Source organism: Tenrec ecaudatus, chromosome 13 (assembly GCF_050624435.1).
Source record: "Tenrec ecaudatus isolate mTenEca1 chromosome 13, mTenEca1.hap1, whole genome shotgun sequence".
Lineage (NCBI taxonomy): Eukaryota > Metazoa > Chordata > Mammalia > Afrosoricida > Tenrecidae > Tenrec > Tenrec ecaudatus.
Window position 1 is genome coordinate 95,456,915 of NC_134542.1, and position 19,383 is coordinate 95,476,297.

A 19,383-nucleotide genomic window follows, 5' to 3' on the forward strand; every position below is an offset into this window, starting at 1 on the left:
TGCTCACTTCCACATGGTGATTCTACAGGGTTCTGTGTCACTTCTATCATATGGTAGGTTACCTGTTAGGGGGTTAATCACAAGGCCAGCTATTTGGAACAAGCATGTACTCTGTGGGAGAAAGTTGGGGCTTTCTACTCAATTAGAGAGTTGCAGTCTTGAAAACCCACTACTCTGTCCTATCGAGTCACTGTGAGCAAGAATCAACTTGCTATCAGGAAGCGTGTTATTTGTATGTGTATAGAAGAAGGAAATGAGCAAGAAAACTTGTAGAAAGTTCAGACATCTCCTTAAGGTGTGCGCACAAGTGGCGCATGTTACTTGTTCTCACAATGCATTGGCAAGCAATCCCACGTTGCCAAACCCAACACTGCTGTAGTTGGGAATAAACTCTTTTTGGGAAAGTACAGTGAGTTAGCTGGCTGCGGATGACAGTATAAAATCCTCTTCTGGGAATGGAGGGAAACAAGTTAGTGGGAAGATTGATGCAACTTACCCAGAGTTCAACCATGGCTCACGACTCATGCAAATGAATTCGATTATTTACCTAAGTGGTTTTCTCTTCTGTGGAGTGCTGAGGCTACTTGGACTTGCTGGGGTAATGGCCAGCGAGATTGAGGAGGGCAAGGTTCTGGCTTTCTATCTATAGGAACACTATTTTAATGGTTTTATTTTTCAGAGTCCTGGGCAAGATTTGTTTGGGAAAGAATAATAAGTTTCTTCTCTTTAATAAAGAAGTTTAATACCACTTCATTGGCTGGACAATCCAGCTCTTCTCTCATGAAATATTCATCTTTATTTTTAAAAGCATTCATTATACTTTCCCCTCACTTAATTATTTATGATTTTTTCAATATATCAACTTTCCTTTTTCCTCCTTGCTTTTCCTCACAGCATCTTTATTCACGTAGGCCATGCCGTTCTTGTCACTGGGGGTGGACCAAACGATTAATCACCTGACTGCCGGTCAAAATGGTAACAACCAGAGGCACCTCGGACTCAAGCCAGTGGTTTGATTCTGGAAAGGTCACCACCTTGAAAATCCTAAAAAGCAGGTCTCCTCAGCACACACGGTCCTTCCATGACACAGACTCTGCTGTTTGCTGTCAGAGGCTTTTCAGTTGCCTCTGAATCATAGCAACCCCATGTCCAATAGAAAGATGCACTGCCCAGTTCTGGTTCATCCTTACAATATGTTTGAGCCCATTGTTTCAGCCACCATATCAGTCCATTTCCTTGAGGTTGTTCCCCTTTTTTGCTGACTTTCTAATCTATCACGTGGAATGCTCCTTCACACTATGTTCTCTCCTAATAACATGTTTATAGCAGACTCTAAACCAGAACTCCAAAGTCAATGCCTTTGTGTTGATTCCAACTCAGAACAACCCTGTAGAAAAGGGAATTTCCATGACCAGAGCTCTTTGTAGGAATAGAGAGTGTCATCTCTCTCCTGCAGAGTGGGGGTGGTTTAGAACTGCTGACCTTGTGGTTAGCAGCCCAGTGCATTACCACTACACCACCAGGGCTTTTTTTTCATATGTAAGGGCACCATTAATAGCAATGGTGAGGGCTTTGGAAAGATGTTGCCATAAACAGACAATTGTTTCAACAGGCCTCTTAAAGCATCAGAAATATAGCAAGGAAATGTTTGATTTTACGGGACTCTAAATTAGGGAGCAGAAGAAAGCAACAGGGAACAGCAGGCAGGTCTCTAGCCTCCATATATATACAGGGCCCTTTCACTCCAAGATCAATGCTTACAAATGTCATTTTCAAATTTTGGATGAAAATATTGCCTTAATTATTTCATGATGGTTCAGAAATTTTTTTAAAATATGCTAGACTCAATGTAAGTACATTAAATTCAAAGAAATAGATGATTCTAATACTTTAAAATAGCTTATTTATTTGCCTTCATTGCAAATGGGACTCTCATAAAGTTAAACTCTGCATGAGTGTGGTCCTCTGTCTCTTGTAGCTGAAATGTCATGTTGCTCAGAAGAACTTGCCTAGCTACACACTAAGAGACCTGCCTCCTTAATCCTTTATTTTCCATCACACTTGAAATGATGGGTACTTGTATTTGTTGCATCATTCCTCCATCCATTACTGTGTTACCAATAGAAGAAGCTGTGCCTTATGCAACACTGAATCCTCCAGGTGAACAGGGAACTGGATACGAGATAGGGATTCAGAGGTCACTGACTGATTAAATAAATGGCGAAGAAATAGCATCCAATGTCACAAATTAGGGAATAGGTAAAAACTAGGTTGTCACACAGTACAACAAAACCAATAATTCCATATTTTAAATTCTTAATTACTAAGGTAATGTAAAGCAATGTTTTAGGAGCAATAACATTTTTACAGGCTAATTATAAGTAACTAGGATGTAGAGTGTTGATTATAATTTAATATGATGAAGAATAACTTATTGTTATGATTTACATATGTTTTGCATCAATGAGATAAAAGATCAAAATTAATATTTATTTATATATACACATAACGTTTCGATATGCACATCAAATTAAATATTAAAGTTTATTTTCATTTATGTCATGTTTTTCTTGTATGTCATAATACTTAGCATATTCTATTTCAGAAAATAGTTTCTGGGGTATAATAGCAATATATAAGCATATTATTGCTAGATGTATGTATCTAAATGTAGTCATCTATCTCCCTGTACAGATGACAATGTACATATCATTAAATAAATGAGTTATTCATTCTTGATTCTAACAAATAGAGGTGTTACGGTAAAGTTTGGGGGAGAAAATCTCTGCCTTTAATCCCATCTCCTTCTCATGTATCTAGCTCATTGATGCAAAATATTAAACCATTGAACAAGAAAATAGATTCTATGCAAGAAGTGGTTCCTTCAGAGGTAGGAAATTTGTAGGACTAAAGACAACATTGTCTGAGAATGAAATTCAAAGTAACTGTTAAAGGAATAATGGGGGGATTTGAGAACTTCTCAAGGAAAATTGTAAAGAAGAGCAAATTGTTTAAGTGTTATCTAAAAGTTAATGAGAATTAACTGTGGAATGCAAATTCTAAAAAGTTTAGTGTAAATGCACTTTTGACGGTTTTCCTTAATCGCAGTGATGAACTAGGTAAGGAGCGTTGTGTATGTACCTGGTTTTTGGCTTCAAATGTCTCACGTTCTTTTGGAAATAATTTTATATAACAATGTTTTTTAATTACTGTGTCACCCCTAAGCTGCTCTTCTGTCTTAGTTCAGAAAAAAAGTAATTCCCAATAAAAGCAAACATGAGCATAGCAACAGGTGAAAGACAATACCATTTATGATTTGAAGACTATCAAATACCTCTTTGCTTCTGTTTTAATATTTCATATTCCTTTTCCCTTTTCTTCATTCCAATTTGCATATTCAAATATAAAAGTGAATGCTATCTATTCTCAAAAAAGGAGAAAATGATTATTTGACTAGATTTGGCATTACATTTGTATTAAAGTGACTATAACTGGGGTTTTCCTCCATGCCTTTATTTGGCACAATTCATAATTATTTAGAATCACTTTCAGTATTATGTACAGTATGTGCCAGTAGGTGGTGGTAGCATTTGCTAAAAGACAGCAATCATATTTTTATAAATCAATAACCCCCAAATAAAAAATCGCATTCGGGTCTTCAGAAACTCCTAGAACTTCAGAAGTGTCTATTCCAACTTGTATTCCTAAACTCTCTTTAAAAGCAAAACCAGGAATTCTAATCAGCATAGCAGACTTCTTTTTGGTAGGGTGGAGAGGGAAGTGTCTAATAAATTTGGGAGGCTATAGATATAATTCCACAGCATTTGACCATTACATTTTTCTTTTCTAACAGATGCCAGCCATTAAATTGGAAAATTGAAAGTGAAGATAAAAGGTGAGATATGCATATCCAGCTAGTGGGGGATTTTAACCAGATTTTCTCCTTCATCATGGCTCATTTGCATTGTGAATACACTGAGAAAGACAGCTTTTGTGGTCTCTTTGCTGTGTTTGTTGTTCCTACAATATAATGCTACTCAAAGAGTCTGATTGTGTATTCAGATATCACATACATATTGACCTGGGTCTGGGATTTCCTGTAACTCTGAATGATAAAGCTTGTTTCCTATTTAATGTTCAATTCACTTATTGTGTTTGCATATGTGAAAGGGCACCTTGGCGGGACATATATAAGCAGGAGAAAAGCCTGAGAAATATGGGGATGCAGTATTTAGACAGGAAGTTTACAGAAAAAATGAACAATTTAGTAGAGGGACTCAGGACAGAGATTCCTACCACAAAGGAACCAACTTCAGCCTGAGATGGGATAGTATGGAAAATAATGAGAGGCTGATGCTGACCTGTGTTTTCATCAAGTTTTCTCGATCTAAATTTAATTCAAATCCGGGGAATAAAATCTATCTTTTCTAGTGCTTATTCAAGTTTTATTTTTAGTAATCAAAGTTGGAAGAATGTAAGCTGTTCACATTTAGAAAAACAAGATCTCTTTACATTTGCATCAAACGGTCAGAAGAGAAGAGTTTAGGACCCAGGCGGAGCTTCTAGTCCTATGCTCAAAGTGACAGCATCAGCATCATCTGGCAGTTTCTTAGCATAGAGACTAATGTCCTCCTATGTGGCTCCAAAACTCAGTCAGAAACTGCAGCCTCTTAGATCCCCATGGGGCTTTGAATGCACGGCACATTTTAAGATTAACTAATTGAGGCCGTTCTGTTCATGGGACCTGCTTCTTCTTCTTTCGTTCTTTCTTTTTTTTTTAAACTAGGACTAGCCACCGATTGTGATTACATACATATATCAGACATATCTCACATCTGGACCATGAACTTCATTCATTCTGGTTTTGATTTTCCTATCTTAAATCTAGTTGGGGAGGCTGTTTGTACTGAAGCATTAAACAGATTTAAAAAAATGCTAAAGACTGGACAGATGGCCAAAAAGGAAAGAAAAAAAATCAAGAGGTTGCTGCAATTTTAAGGATGACTGAATCTTAAAGATCATTTAGTTCCTTGGTTCCCTTGCCTAGGCAGCCACTGGCAATGTCCTGACATATAATGCTTCCATCAGGACTTGGTAACTACAGTATCCTGAAAATGCTTTGTACATAAAAGCTGGTGTTGCAGTACTTTTGGAGCTGAAAGTGAAAAATCACATACATTTCAGCACCAAAATTTGGGGAATGCAGTTTTGCCAGTAGAAGAGAAGAAATTGAAACTTTTGAGTTAGCATCAGTTTTCAGTCGTTCTGCAAGATTTCCTGATTCAATGCGTTTGAAAATGTATGGAATGTACTAGAAGCATCTTAAAGTAATTTTAGTCAATTGTTACTCATACAAATGACCATCTTTTCAAATCATCAAATGAAAAGGGAAATAATAGACATTTTGTCATTGCTGTCCTTCCCATTTTTAAACATCTTAAGGCAAATTTTTAAAAAAGGAACCATGATTTCATTCAAATTTTGCCTGTAAGACAAAAATAAGTGCCAAACATTTCATTCAACACAATTTTAGAAATAAGCAAGTTTATGTGTTTCACTCATTGCTCACTCATAAACAACACTGCTTAATCAAAAACTATCTTGCCCAATGTATCAAAAGATATTTAAACCACAAAGTGGAACAGACAAGATATCCGATAGCTCAGTGTGAGGCAGTACTTATAGAGGAAAGATACAAACAGTACCTGCTGGGTTAATTTTGAACAGGATATTTGCAGTGAAATTCAGCTTTTACTTTGCATGTGCCTACCTTGAAGGGTAGAGAGCTGCTTTCAAAATGACTTCGGGGTGGTCATGTTGTAAACTGTGTGAAAATGTTATTAAAATGTACAACATTTCTTGGTGTTCAAGTGTCATTAGGATTGGTGGCAAACATTTCAGGATCCTCTTCCTTATATGTTTCCTTTAATTTAAAACATTCTCATAAACATATTAAAAACAAAAAAACCCAACAGAACACACAGCCAAACAAGTAACCACTATGCACCAAGGATCCTTTTAACCTGGTTGCCGATATAGCGTGGTGCTGCTCCTTCCCTGCACAACTCCTGCTGCCTTCCCAGCTCTAACCCTTCAGAAGTAGTCCTCTGGAAAGAAACACTTTTGGAAATACCAGATATCGAGTGTATCACCAGGTTTATTAGACACTCTGAATGATTTAGTAGTTAATAAATATAATTTTAAATTAAAGAGGAGTTAGCCAGTAGAACTGAGATTCTAGGTTCCAACTGGAAACAGACTACTTTATTCTATCAACCTGATGACAGGAATGTACACTTCTTCAATATTTCATCTTTAATTTGTCTCAACTATACACAGTACCAATGAGTTTTCATGGTTTTACATCCAGCCCCCTGCACTTTTTAAGGGCAAGGTAAAGACAGTAAGGAAAGTCAAGTAGAGATCAGGTTCTTTTTAGAAATTCATGCATATCATTGATCGTATGCTATCTATACTACAACTTTTTCTTTTAATATAATTTATTTTATACATGTCATGTAATGAAACTTACAACAAGAAATATTGAGGGGGAAAGATTTTCTACATGAGGTGTCTGCTTGTTAACCTATATGTATGTGTATTTTCATAGGAACACAATTACACACATATACATATATGTATATATGTGCATGCTTCTGAGTGTGTGTGTTTATATTTTGTTGCTAATTGCCTTGAAGTCATTACCTAGTGCATGGGCTCCTATGTACAAGAAAAAAAGGAACTGACTATTCCTTGTCTACTTATCATCAGTTGTGATGGAATCCATTGGGTTTTTATCAATTGGACTTTGAAAGTAGATCAAGAGGCAGTTCTACCTAGCCCATCTTAGCCGGAAGCTCCACTGAAACCAGTTCAATATTACTGCAACACTCAAGTCTCCGTGGTTGAAGCTACATCTCCTGTATGGACAGTAAGACTTTTACCGCCGAACCACCCTTGACCTATATATTTGATGTCCATCCCAAACTTCCATGGTAACACTAACTCATAGCAACCCCATAGGACAGAGTACACTGCCCTCTTGGACTTCAAAAGCCATTCATCTTTCTGGGAGCAGAGACTTCATCTTTCACCCTGAATTCTGATGGTGTTGACTTTACTGTTAGCAGTTCAACATTGAACACATTTTGCCACTATACCAGTACACGACTAGGGATGTAGCCTAGAAAGATACAGAAACTTAAGTTTACATGCAGCTATATACATACATATGTATAGACAGGTGTATATTCTTGCATTCATCAAAATTTCTTAAGAAATACTACAGCCTTATTACTAAGCTTCCTAGCATAGAGCTGAGTAGAATCCTCCCTTTACAAAAATCTGGACGGTCAACTTTGATCGTGTGCTTTTTAAAACCAAGACAGGAAGAATGTTCCAATCAATGCTTACTTGATGATTGCTGCGTCAAAATTATTAGCAATGTTAGAATAAGAGCAGGAATTCCCTGACCGTTCTAACATTTTAGCTTCATCATTTTGCATTTTCAACACACCTTGATTTTCAAGACTACGTTCTTTAAATGTGAACTCCAAGCAAGATTAGTAAACTATATTTTCATCAATGAACATATTCTCACGATAGTATCAGCACAGGTTAACAAGACCCGATGATGTAAAGGAGACAAACACCACAGAGAGAGGGCCAGTTTGGTGAGATTTGAGAGTTTATGACTGCTAAGGTAAACCTGAGTTTTCCCAAGGCAGCCTGAGTCTAGGGCTATGAACATGTGCCGTCCTGGTCGAAAGTTCTGCATAAGCACGTACATGTACTGATGAAAGTGAACGCCATTTGCAGAACCTCCACATGGGCTGAGGCTGCATTGAATTCCTTCAGTCCAGTGTCGAAGGATGTGAAGTCTCATCTTCAAACACAATGCATTGGCAGGTGGCCCTCTGCAGACACTGAGGATGACATGGAGCACCCTACCACTTGTTTCACCTTTACACTTGTTCTGCTTTGTATTACTTTCTGCTTTCTTTCGGATGGAGGATTGCCTGTGTTTTATTTTGTTATTGTTCTTGATTCTGTTTTTTGGTATGATTTTATTTCTTCATATGAATTCATGATAGGTAAATGTACAGAAAAACTACCTTAATCTACTTACCTGGCAGGGGAGAGACCATGATCATCAAGGCAGTTTCCCCAGGGCAAGGCTTGTCCGTTGCACTCCAGATGTGCTGACCCCTGTGATTTCCCCAAATGTGGGAAACTTGACTGCAGAATTCGTGGTAGTAGGGCACTGCGTTCACACTCTCCCCTGTAAAGACAAAAGGAAAAACAACAAAAACAACTACCTTAATAGTTTCTTAGGGTTATGACAAGGAAGGCTAGGGGAAATGGGACTCTAGTAAGAAGATACAAAACAAAGGAAACATTTTAAAATTGAACTTGTGGTGATGGCATAGCTTTCTTTACTATAGTTAAACCATGGAATTGGTTTACACCTGATTTATTTGTCAATAAAATGCTTTTTTAGGATTTCAACTAGAAACAATAGTCTACTTTTGTCCTTCAGTCTTACATGAAGGAAGTACAAACAACACTGGAAGCATACTCCTAGGCTTGTCATCCCTAGACTGAGTGGGACCTGCCCCAGCACCCTCAGAGTTGGAACTGGCATGGCCAAAGGAAGTGGAGGAGGCCTGGGGGTGGAATCACGAGGTTGTGAATCAGGTTAGGCGGGTCTCATTCAGGAAACAATAAAGTCTTAGAACTGGATGTTTGAGCGCATGTGGTGTGGGAGTAAGAGTAAAAGAGTCTTTTCTTGGTCAGAAACCGGATTAAACTCTTTTGAGAAGACAACTTAAGTCGTCTGATGTGAAGGAATGATTGCTGCTTTGGTGGGGTGGGGGGTGAGTTGGGATGGGGGGTGAGTTGGGGTGGAGGGTGGGGGAGCAGTTGCCTTTTGTACTCATGGTTAAGGTTATATTCTGCTTCTTGAGCTTAGATCTAAGAAACTGAGGTTGACCAATAAAAAGAGATTACTCTTTATGTTGGGCTAACTATCTCTCTTTGCTTCCTCTCTCCATTGCCTTTTATACTCTAAGAGAAAATAAAAACAGATGATCCTAAAGAAAGAGCGCTGCATCTAAAACTATTATAGCTTTAGTGAATAATTAGAAAGGACACTCATTTATCATCCCCTTGCTTTAGAAAGACATCTATCAATTGCATCATTGTCAGTGATTTAAGAATTCATAATTACACAAGCATAGCCATGGCAAAATTTACTTACTTTTAATTTCCTAAGCATAGTTATCATTATTAAAATTGGAAAAATTGATGACAAAAGACTTCATTAATTATAACCATTTACGTCCTTGCTTTTCCTCACATTGTGTTACATAACTATAAGTGAAAGGACTCATCAAAAATGTTTAAGAATACCTTGTATTCTCTAATTTAAAAGTTTTGTATTCCAATTACATACATTTAAAAAATATAAAAGAATATTCCATAACCCTATTCTGAAAATACCCCTGTAAATATTTTTTCCTATTTAATGGTATTTTTTTTCTTTTCAATACAAAACATTTTTGTATTAATGGTGAATTACTTTTATAGATGTATGTAGATTTTTAACGTCTTTAATAAGTTTCATTGTAATAGGCCTTATTCAGAAAAACATCTTTTCTCCTCATCCATTTATTTTTGTGGTTACTTTCTCAGTAATAGTTTATAGGACTCTTCTTATGGTATCTGTCCTTATCTGATCAAATTTGTATATATTCAATTTTGTTGTATTTAGGATGGTTTTTAAAAACTTATATTTTTAAATGTGTGTTGTCTTTTTAGCTACTCTTTGTGATCATTTTAATTATCTTTCTTATTATTACCAAAAATAAAAACAAAAAACCATTTATTTAGTTTAGTATGAATCAGGAGCTCAGTTAAGCACAATAAATTTAATAGTCCTTGTAAATCATTGTGAATTCCATTTCTCTTTTAAGAGTAAATGAGATTTAAGGATAATATATATGTAGCCCATCTCTACAGAAAATATATAAAGGAAATTATAAAATGTACTCAAATCAAAGAAATAAAATATATAAGCAACCTGGATAGATTTTTTTTAGCAGCCTATATTTGCTAGGAACAGAAGACTATGGATGACAAAGAGAGACTAATATCCATTTGCAGGGTCCCCATATGGATTCAGCCTCTGGTAAAAACTCTCTGACCATGGTCCAGAGATATGAATGGCCATAATATCAGATAGCATTGTAAAGTTGATTACAACATATGTAGTTAGGTTAAAATTAAATACTTATCCTTTGAACTCATTTAAAATTGTTTCAGTTTTTAATGTTTTCTGCATTCCTTTTGATTGAGGTTTTTCTATGTTTTGTCTAGTCGTTACTGTTGATTTGTTTCCTCTGCCTCCTCTCTGTGTTTTTGATGCATTTATGAAACCCAGCATGGATTAGATCTGTAGAGACTGTAAATGGATTTATAATTACCTAGGGGCATGACAGGGGAGGTTGGAGGAAATGAGTAGCTAACCACAATGTGTATGAGAAGAAAATATTCTGAAATTCATGGTAGTGATCATTACACCAATCTTCTTAATATGACTGAGCTATTAATTTGTAGGGTATATGGTAAATATGCCAATAAAACTAGCTTTTCCAATTAGCCTGCTGTATCTGGACCCTGGTCCCTTAGTAGTTATGCTTTCAGATGCTCCCTGCAAGGGGGTCGTTACAAACCACCCGGCTCAGAGATTGAGTGATGATGCTATGAACTACCTTGACGAAGGCCTACTGGGATACCCTGACTGGAAAGGACGTCCATTCCCAAGGAAGGCCGTGGCCCAGTTCCTGACCCACGACTGCAAGGCACCTACTCCCCTTGATCCAAAAAATGCGGTGGTTCTAAATGCCGGCTCCCCTATCTTCTCTGCACTGGCCATGGGTCTGTGTGATGTTGGGACGTCTTTCTGATCCCTATGCCCTTCTATAGTGGCTCCGCCTTCAGCCCCCATGTGTAGTCACAGACTGAACTGGTATCCGTCCACCTAGACAGTCAGATCACTAGTGAGCACACTGAACCGGTCCAGCTGGAGCAAGGCCTGCAGGATGCCAAGCTGAAGGGGAAACGGTCAGAGGTCTTGTGCTAACCAATCCCAGAATCCTCTGGGTGACATCTACTCCCAAGATTCCCTTTAGACACTCTTGGAACTTGCCAAGAGGCACAGCCTCCATGTGATTATAGATGAGATATACATGCTGTGTTTGATGATGCCACCACATTCCACCGTGTCCTGAGCTTGAGCAGTTTGCCTGATCCCAGCAGGACTCATATGATCTGGGGTACCAGTAAGGATTTTGGCATCTGTGGCTTCCGCTTTGGCTCTCTCTACTCCCACAACAAGGATGTGGTCACTGCTTGTGGGATCCTCGGGCTACCTCCACAGCCTGTCGGGCCTCACCCAGTACAAACTGTACTGAATTCTCCATAACAGAGCGTGGATTGACAACGGGTGTACCATCCCACTGATTGTTCGTGGCTCCGGGACGCCCACAAGTTTGTTACAGATGAGTGGAAGTGCTTGGATATCCCCTTTTTCAATCATGGCTCTGGCCTCTACATCTGGATCAGCTTGAAAAAGTACCCGCACCAGTGTACATTTGAAGAAGAACAATTTCTTCAGCACCATTTTGTGAGAAACAAGGTATTGCTGTCCCCTGGCCAGTCCTTCATGTACAAAAAACCAGGCTGCTTCTGTCTTGTGTTTGCAGATAAGAGCCCTCGACTGGAAACAGCCATGCATAGGTTCCAGGCAAGTCTACAAGAAAGGAAGGAGTGCTTGAAGGTAGCATTCCTGAAAGCTGCGGTGGAGGAAGTAGTTGTGCCTGCCTCTTCGCTGAGACAAAACGAGCCAAGTCTCTATTTCTTCTGGAAGCTCTATCTTTTTAGTCTTTGCTAATGATTGCGGGTGGAGGGAAATGGATGGGGTTTTTTTCAGCTGAGGTTGGGAAGGTCTGGAAGGGAATGCTGGTCGTGATGTAGATGGGCTTATGGTCTTTTATCAACATATAATAAATGTCATATATTCTCCACACACAAAAAAAGAGTTACATAGTCTCACAGAGGCAGTTCTACCCTGTCTTACACGGGTGCTGTGAGTCGGCAATGACTCGATGAGAATTGGGTTGTTTTAATATTTGACCAAACATATAGTTAATTCACCCCTATTGTGGTGGCTGTAACTGCTTCTTTGGTGAGGCATGCTGATGATTCCATGTTCCTCTCCCCTGCTAGAGGGCCACTAAGAGTCAGGATTGACTCAATGTCAAGGAGTTGTGGTTGAATTTTCACAGAAGATTTCTAAAAAAATTGAGTAAAATGCTCTAGAGGTGTGGGGCAAGTGAGGATTACAACTAGATTAGTGAATTGTTACGATAATATATATTACCCAGCACTAATATAAATGCGTTGTTCCTTCATCTATTGTGCCTTTGTTTTAGGATTGTAAATTTGCCATGTAACTTCTCTGTTTTATTTTGGATATTTTCACATTTTAATTTATTTTTAAGGATAACCCGTTGCAGCATGTGCAACTAATTTTAGATTTCAGAACTAAACTTTAGAAAAGACACACCAGTGAAAGAATGTGCCCATCGTCACTCAACAAGCCAATAAATTATGGTTCTGGAATCAGAACATATATCATTACAAATTTCCATCACGATGCTTCACATACTGCATCCCATCGCCATATTGTTTATAGGTTGAAAAGGGGTCCCTGTGGAGCTCCTGGCTCATAAGGAGCTTTCTCAATGTGCTGTGGAGAGCCTCCCTCCTGGCTTGCAATCATTTCCTAAATCCTGGGGTCCAGAAAGTGAAATAGCTCAGGACCATACTCTTGCCATCCCTTCCCATCTTTGTGAGTTGGAAAATAAAATAATATTTGAAAAGACCACTGCAAATGATGTTATAGAAAGAGGCTCTCTGGAGGCAGACTGGGGCTAAAGGGGGTAGTTTCCTGGAACATTACAGGGGCCTAATGATATGCCTGTGATATAAAACAGTTTCTGATATTTTCCAAATGGGTTATTGTTCATGTTTAAGTGATTATAGCAGTGATTTAAGCCAAACTAAATATTCTCTTTCTAAGATTTCTTCAAGTGATTCGAATCCCTCTTCATCTAAACCTGCCCCGTAAAGTGTAATTTTTTCCTTAGGTGCATATTTGATCATATAGGCAAAATTTACTACCAGAAAGGAATGTAGAATGCAACAACAGAAAAAATGAATAATATGGAGAAATAATCTGCAGCTGGTAAAGAGGTGGAAGGTTGGGTTGACTGTACATGACCTAAGAGCAAAAACTTGGACATGTCTTCAGGAATCATTCTTGCCAAGGAAATTTCTGAAGCTACGGCATCGTTTCTAAAAAGAAGTGGTTGAAATTTCTTATCTTAATGCACTTACAATTTCCCCCAGTAAATCTTTTGAACATGCTCTACTTTGAGTGAGCAATTCCTGTGGCACAAAGGTTAAAGCCGTTAGCAGCTGAGTGAAAGGCTGGAAGTTCACACCCCCAGAGGTTCTGCATGGATTCAACGCCTTGCAAGTCCATGGGAAATCCGCGTTCGCCAGTTCAGGATGCTATGATTTGGAGTTGATTCAAAGGCAGCGGGTGTGGGAATATTGTTAGTAGGGCATGATGACTCAGTAAGTCCAGTCCATTAATTCTATAATAGTGTTGGCACGATGTACTCATGGAATAACTTAATAATTGAATCTAAAACACCCTCCAAGTCCTCCATGTGTATACTTCTCTTGGATGGCTATCCCGATGAATTTTTGAATTTGTACAAATACTTTCCCTCCCAAAGCAAAGTGCTCATTTCTCACAAGAGAAGTAAATATTTTGAAAAATAAAATATGAAAACAAAATATATTTATCAAAATAAAGTATGTAATAACTATGCTGCTTGTCTTCAATTGTTGATGTTTTTATTCAAAGATTGAAAAACCATGTTGTTAGAGACACAATTACTATTATATCAAAATAAAAGTGAATGAGGAAAAAGCAAACCCTCTAAGTTGACAATTTGCATATCACATTTCAACGTGATGTGATTTAAAACAGATGAGCTATTAAATAGTGAAATTAAGCTTTACAAGCAAATAACCAATCCTACATTGGCTTTACCATTGCCTATGGATATCTGGATATGATAAGAATGTCCCTTTTGGAGCCTGGGAACCTTATTCACTCTTTGATATTCAAGACTAGGTTTTCTAAGGTGACGTTTTAGAACTAATACCAGGTATTAGGCTGATTGACTGAGTCTTGGTCAGCACCTTCAATCTATCCACAATTGATTCCCTTTCGACCTCTGTGTAGTGCTAAATTAACCCAGGGATTTCCACCTTGATTTTTTTAGTGGCAATGGAAATTAACATCCTGAAACCTGTAATATGGGGCATTATTTGGTTTCTATAATCATGTGCTTGGAGCACTATAGAGAGCTTCAAAGTGGTAAACGGAAAGGAAATTGGAAAGAGAAACTGAAGATATTTTACTCCTATGAATTAGCACAACTGAGGATTTATAGCCTACACATGTGTTCTGTTTTTACTGATGGCTGTGACTAGGGACACCTGTAGGACAAAGCCCAAAGGGAAGAATTAAAAATAAATGGAAGAAAAATGTAATCATAACCTGCATTTCAGAGCTGATTTGAAAATGTGAGAACCTTAAAATGTTCTTTTCCTGGAAAAAATGTTTTATCATTTAGCTTCTATAATTTAGCAGACAGTGTGAAATATATAACAACATTTAAAAATATATTCTTTCAGCTTTTCCTACGGAAATGTTGAGCTAAGTGTAGAATTTGTGGGATCAGTTAGCTTATAAATAATGATCGTTTATGCTGGCATTGGGAAATCCCTGTTCCCAAAGCTAGTTCAATAAAGCAATTAATATCAATAAATGCTGAAGAAAGCAAATCTCTATTCACTTTTGTCTGGATTAGTTAACATGAGAAAAATCCTATCTCGCTCCTACAGTATTTCACCGTCTAGTAGGCAAAAGTTAAATAAGTTACGTTTATGAAATATTCTGCTGCTCATACTTGGTCCATTTCCTATAGGATGATTGGCCTTTTTCATCTTTTGGAAATTTAAAATATGACTTTCTGTTTAAATTAGAATCATTTCACAAACTTCCCATATACCTTAGCATTAAAATTGTTTTAAAGCCTCTGTAATTTTAGTTTCCATTTGGATGAATTTCATTATAAGAAATAAAATTTCCAAAATTCAAGTGTAATTTTTCTTTTTTGTTCACAATTTAAAGAGGATATTTGAGAAAAGATGTCTTTCTGTGGCATCGCATATTTTACAGGAACTCTTATAATGATCTTCACAATATGAAGGAAATATCCTTTTCAAGACAAGGTAATGTGTGAGGTTAATTGATCTCATTGAAAGATAAGAATTTGTGCATTTAAATTCTCATAGATCAGCATTCACTAAATTCTTGTTATGAAACAGCCCTGAACTTTCTGTGCATTTGGCTATGTTGCTTGAGATTTCACATACAAGCAGTAAAAAGTTTAAAAGATAGTATCCTGTGGAGTCCAAGAAATGTGGTAATAAGGTAAGAGTTGAAATGCATTGCTGGCCTAAGAAACCCATGGCTCAAGCCTGATTGATAACACACCCTGTGTTGTCAGAGTTGGCCGAAGTGGGCTCTTGCTGACAGTTTGGTGACAACACACAGCAAGATTGAAGTTGCCAGTTCTTACACCTTTATTTTACTGCCAAAGAATTCTAAATCAGAAATGTAATGCAGTACTCCACTGCTGTTTCCCCAAACTTGAAGATACATCTTGCCTGCATATAGATTTGAAAAAAAGGATAGATAGCTATTTTTCCATGTACTTAAAGTAATGCATGTATTCCTATTTTGATGAGTATCAATGGAGGTTTTAAAAGCTTATGGATGGCTATCTAAGGTGCAAAAATTGTTTGTTCCAAGTTCAGGGGAAAAAGTGATAAAGTTGAAGGCCCATAGGAAACAGTGACAGGACTCCAAGAACTCAGTCCCCATGACTCTGAGACGGGAAGCGGATGGTGCCTGCTACTACCAACCATCCAGACAGGGATTGAATGAGACTTCCTGAACAGAGTCGGGGGAAGTGGAGAGATGTGGAGCAAAGGTCAAAATCATAAATATCAAAACAAACAACCAGGCTTCCATATTGGAGAGAAGCTGGTGGAAACCCAGAGACAATGGCCTTTAGTCGCCCTTGAAATCTATAAATGAATCATCCCCATGTCCCAGTTTTCAGAAAAACGATAGACAACTTCTTAAGGACAATAACACTATGGACATATACACACCTTAGAATAACCAACCACTTCACCTAAGTGCAAACTCAGAACGGTTGGGAAAGAGGAAGGATGAAATAGCACAGGGAAGAAGTAGGATAGGAGACATGGTATCATGAAGATAGGAATCAATGAGATGAGACAAAATGTGTATAAATTGTTTAATTAAAACTTATCTGTTTTGTAAACATCACCAAATTCACAATGGTTTAAAAAATAAATGTATATACATATACTTACTAACCTTATTTATACCCAAGTTATACACCTAAAATCTAATTACAAGCCATATATTTCCAAGTCATAGTTCAGTTCTGAAGTAGAGTAGTTATCTCAAATCAGTGTCATCAATTTAAAAGAAAAAATTGCTTCTATTGTAAAAAGTAACTATTTTTGCCATCCTGTCCATGGGAATTGAATGAGTGTGATGCAAAATTTCTCATAGAACTTATATTTAAAGGCTACATTACAAATAAGCAAGTCAAGGGTTCTCACCAAAAGCCCTGAAGTTTATTTTGTAATAATAAAAGAGTACAGATTGTGGAGAAGGGAGCCCAGGGAGAAAATTAACTGTATCAGAAAATGAGAGGATTTTTAGTTTTGTCATTTTTCAATTTCCTATTTAACTTTTTTAAATTCAATGAAAAAGTGCAAATTAATATATTTTATATGTAAATTGAACTGTGTTCAAAAGCGTATAATGTTCTTAATGATCTGTTTATCAGGGGATTAGTAATACATTTAAACACAGTGTGTATTATTTAATTAAGCATTTCTTTCCTTCTTTTTTATATAATTTTAAGTTCACATGCAGTTGTAAGAAATATTATGGAGGCATCCTGTGAACCTTTTTTACTCATTTTTTTCTTGGTAGTAGCAACTTGTATGACTATTATACTATATAAGTAAGCTTGTAAAATTGACACAGATAAAAAACACCGCTCAAATTTAGATTTTCCAAGAATAACTTGCACTTATGTATGTATCAGTTTTATAAAATTTTATTACACCTCTAAAATCATGTACCAACTACTAAAGTGAAGATTCTGGAGAGTCCCACCACAAGTAACCCCCATACTGCCCTTTTATTATTATTTTTAAAATCATTTTATTGGGGGCTTGTACAACTCTTGCCACAATCCATCCATCCATTGTGTAAAGCACATTTGTACATTTGTTGCCATCATCATTCTCAAAACATTTGCTTTCTACTTGAGCCCTTGGTATCAGCTCCTCATTTATCCCCTTCCTCTCCACTACCCCCTCCCTCATGAACCCTTGATAATTTCTAAATTATTATTTTGTCATATCTTACACTGTGTGACGTATCGCTTCATCCACTTTCCTGTTGTCTCTTCCCCAGGAAGGATGTCACGTGGAGATCCTTGTAAATCGGTTCCCCTTCTCACCCCACCCTCCCCTCACTCTCCCAGTGTAGCCACTCTCAGCACTGGTCCTAAAGGGATCATCTGTCCTGGATTCCCTGTCTAGCCAGATTTGTAAGGTAGAATTGGGATCATGATAGTTGGCAGGGAGGAAGCATTTAGGAACTAGAGGAAAGATGTATGTTTCATCATTTCTACACTACACCCTGACTGGCTCGTCTCCTTCCCAAGACCCTTATTTAAGGGGATGTCCAGTTGCCTACGGATGAGTCTTGGGTCCCCACTCTGCACTCCCCCTTATTCACAATGATATGATTTTTTTGTTCTGACAATGCGTGATGCCTGATTCCTTTGACACCTCATGATAGGACAGGCTGGTGTGCTTCTTCCATGTGGACTCTGTTGCTTTTGAGCTAGATGGCTGCTTGTTTACCTTCAAGCCTTTAAGACTCCAGATGCTATATATTTTGATAGTCGGACACAATCAGCTTTCTTCACCGCATTTGCTTATGCACCCACTCTATATTCAGTGATTGTGTCGGGAAGATGAGCATCATGGCATGCCAGTTTAATAGAACAAAGCATTATTGCATTGAGGGAGTACTTGAGTGGAGGCCCAATGTTCATCTGCTACCTTAATATTCAACCTATACATATATGTACATAGATCTATTTCCACATCCTCATATATAAATATATTTACATACGTGCATGACTTTATTTAGACCTCTATAAATGCCCGTTTCCTCCTAGTTCTCTCCTCTATTTCCTTTTGCTTTCCTCTTGTCCCACTATCATGCTCAGCCTTCGTTTGTGTTTCAGTAATTCCTCTCAGTTACATTACCCTTGATCACACCCTACCAGGCCTCCCAGACCCTCCTCACCACCGATTTGTGTACTTGTTGTTCCCTTGTTCCTGGGTTTGTTAACACGACTTCCTTCTCCCCATCTCCCCCTCCTGCCATGTCTCCCCTGAACTGTCGGTCCCATTGTTTTCTCCTCCAGATTGTTCATCCAGCCCATTTTATTTAGAGACCTGCAGAGATAATAACATGGACAAAAACAAGACAGAGCAAAACCAAACAACAAAAGAAAACAAAACAACATCAATAACAAAAAGCCAATGACAGAAAACAACAACAACAAAGAAAAACCTATAGTTAGTTCAAGGACTGTTTGTTGGCCTTTAGGCGTGTTTTCTGGTCGATCTAGTGTGATGGGGTGCCAAGCCCCAAAGTCTATTTTTGTTATTCCCTGGGGACATCACTGGCCTGTTTCCCTTGCTGTTCTGTTGAACGTCCTTAGTGTTTTGCCTCTGTGTGGTGGGACCAGATTGCATACTTACCTTTTATAGTTAACCTCAGCTCCTGTTCCCATTCCTGTCACACTTAACCCATGGCAATTACTAATCTGTCTTTCATTTATAAAATTACCACATCATGAACATGTTGTATGTGTTACGCCGGGTTGACTGGAGAAACAAATCTGGTGACAGTCATACTTGCCTAAGAAAGAGCTTTATTTCAAGAAGTAGTTATATATCAGGAAAGCATTCCAGCCCAGTCCAACTCAAGTTCATACGCCCGATGCTAGTCCACAAGGCCATTTTCAGACTCACACAGCC

General features: G+C 37.8%; 1 non-coding gene and 1 pseudogene across 1 annotated transcript; both read left to right on the forward strand.

Annotated features, from left to right (window-relative positions):
• The first annotated feature begins 8,120 nt into the window (after positions 1-8,120).
• Positions 8,121-8,284, forward strand: LOC142425002 (U1 spliceosomal RNA). The gene has a single exon (XR_012779408.1). It is a non-coding gene; the product is annotated as a U1 spliceosomal RNA (small nuclear RNA).
• A 2,347-nt stretch (positions 8,285-10,631) lies between these two features.
• Positions 10,632-11,953, forward strand: LOC142424033 (putative inactive 1-aminocyclopropane-1-carboxylate synthase-like protein 2 pseudogene; annotated as a pseudogene).
• The last annotated feature ends 7,430 nt before the right edge of the window (positions 11,954-19,383 follow it).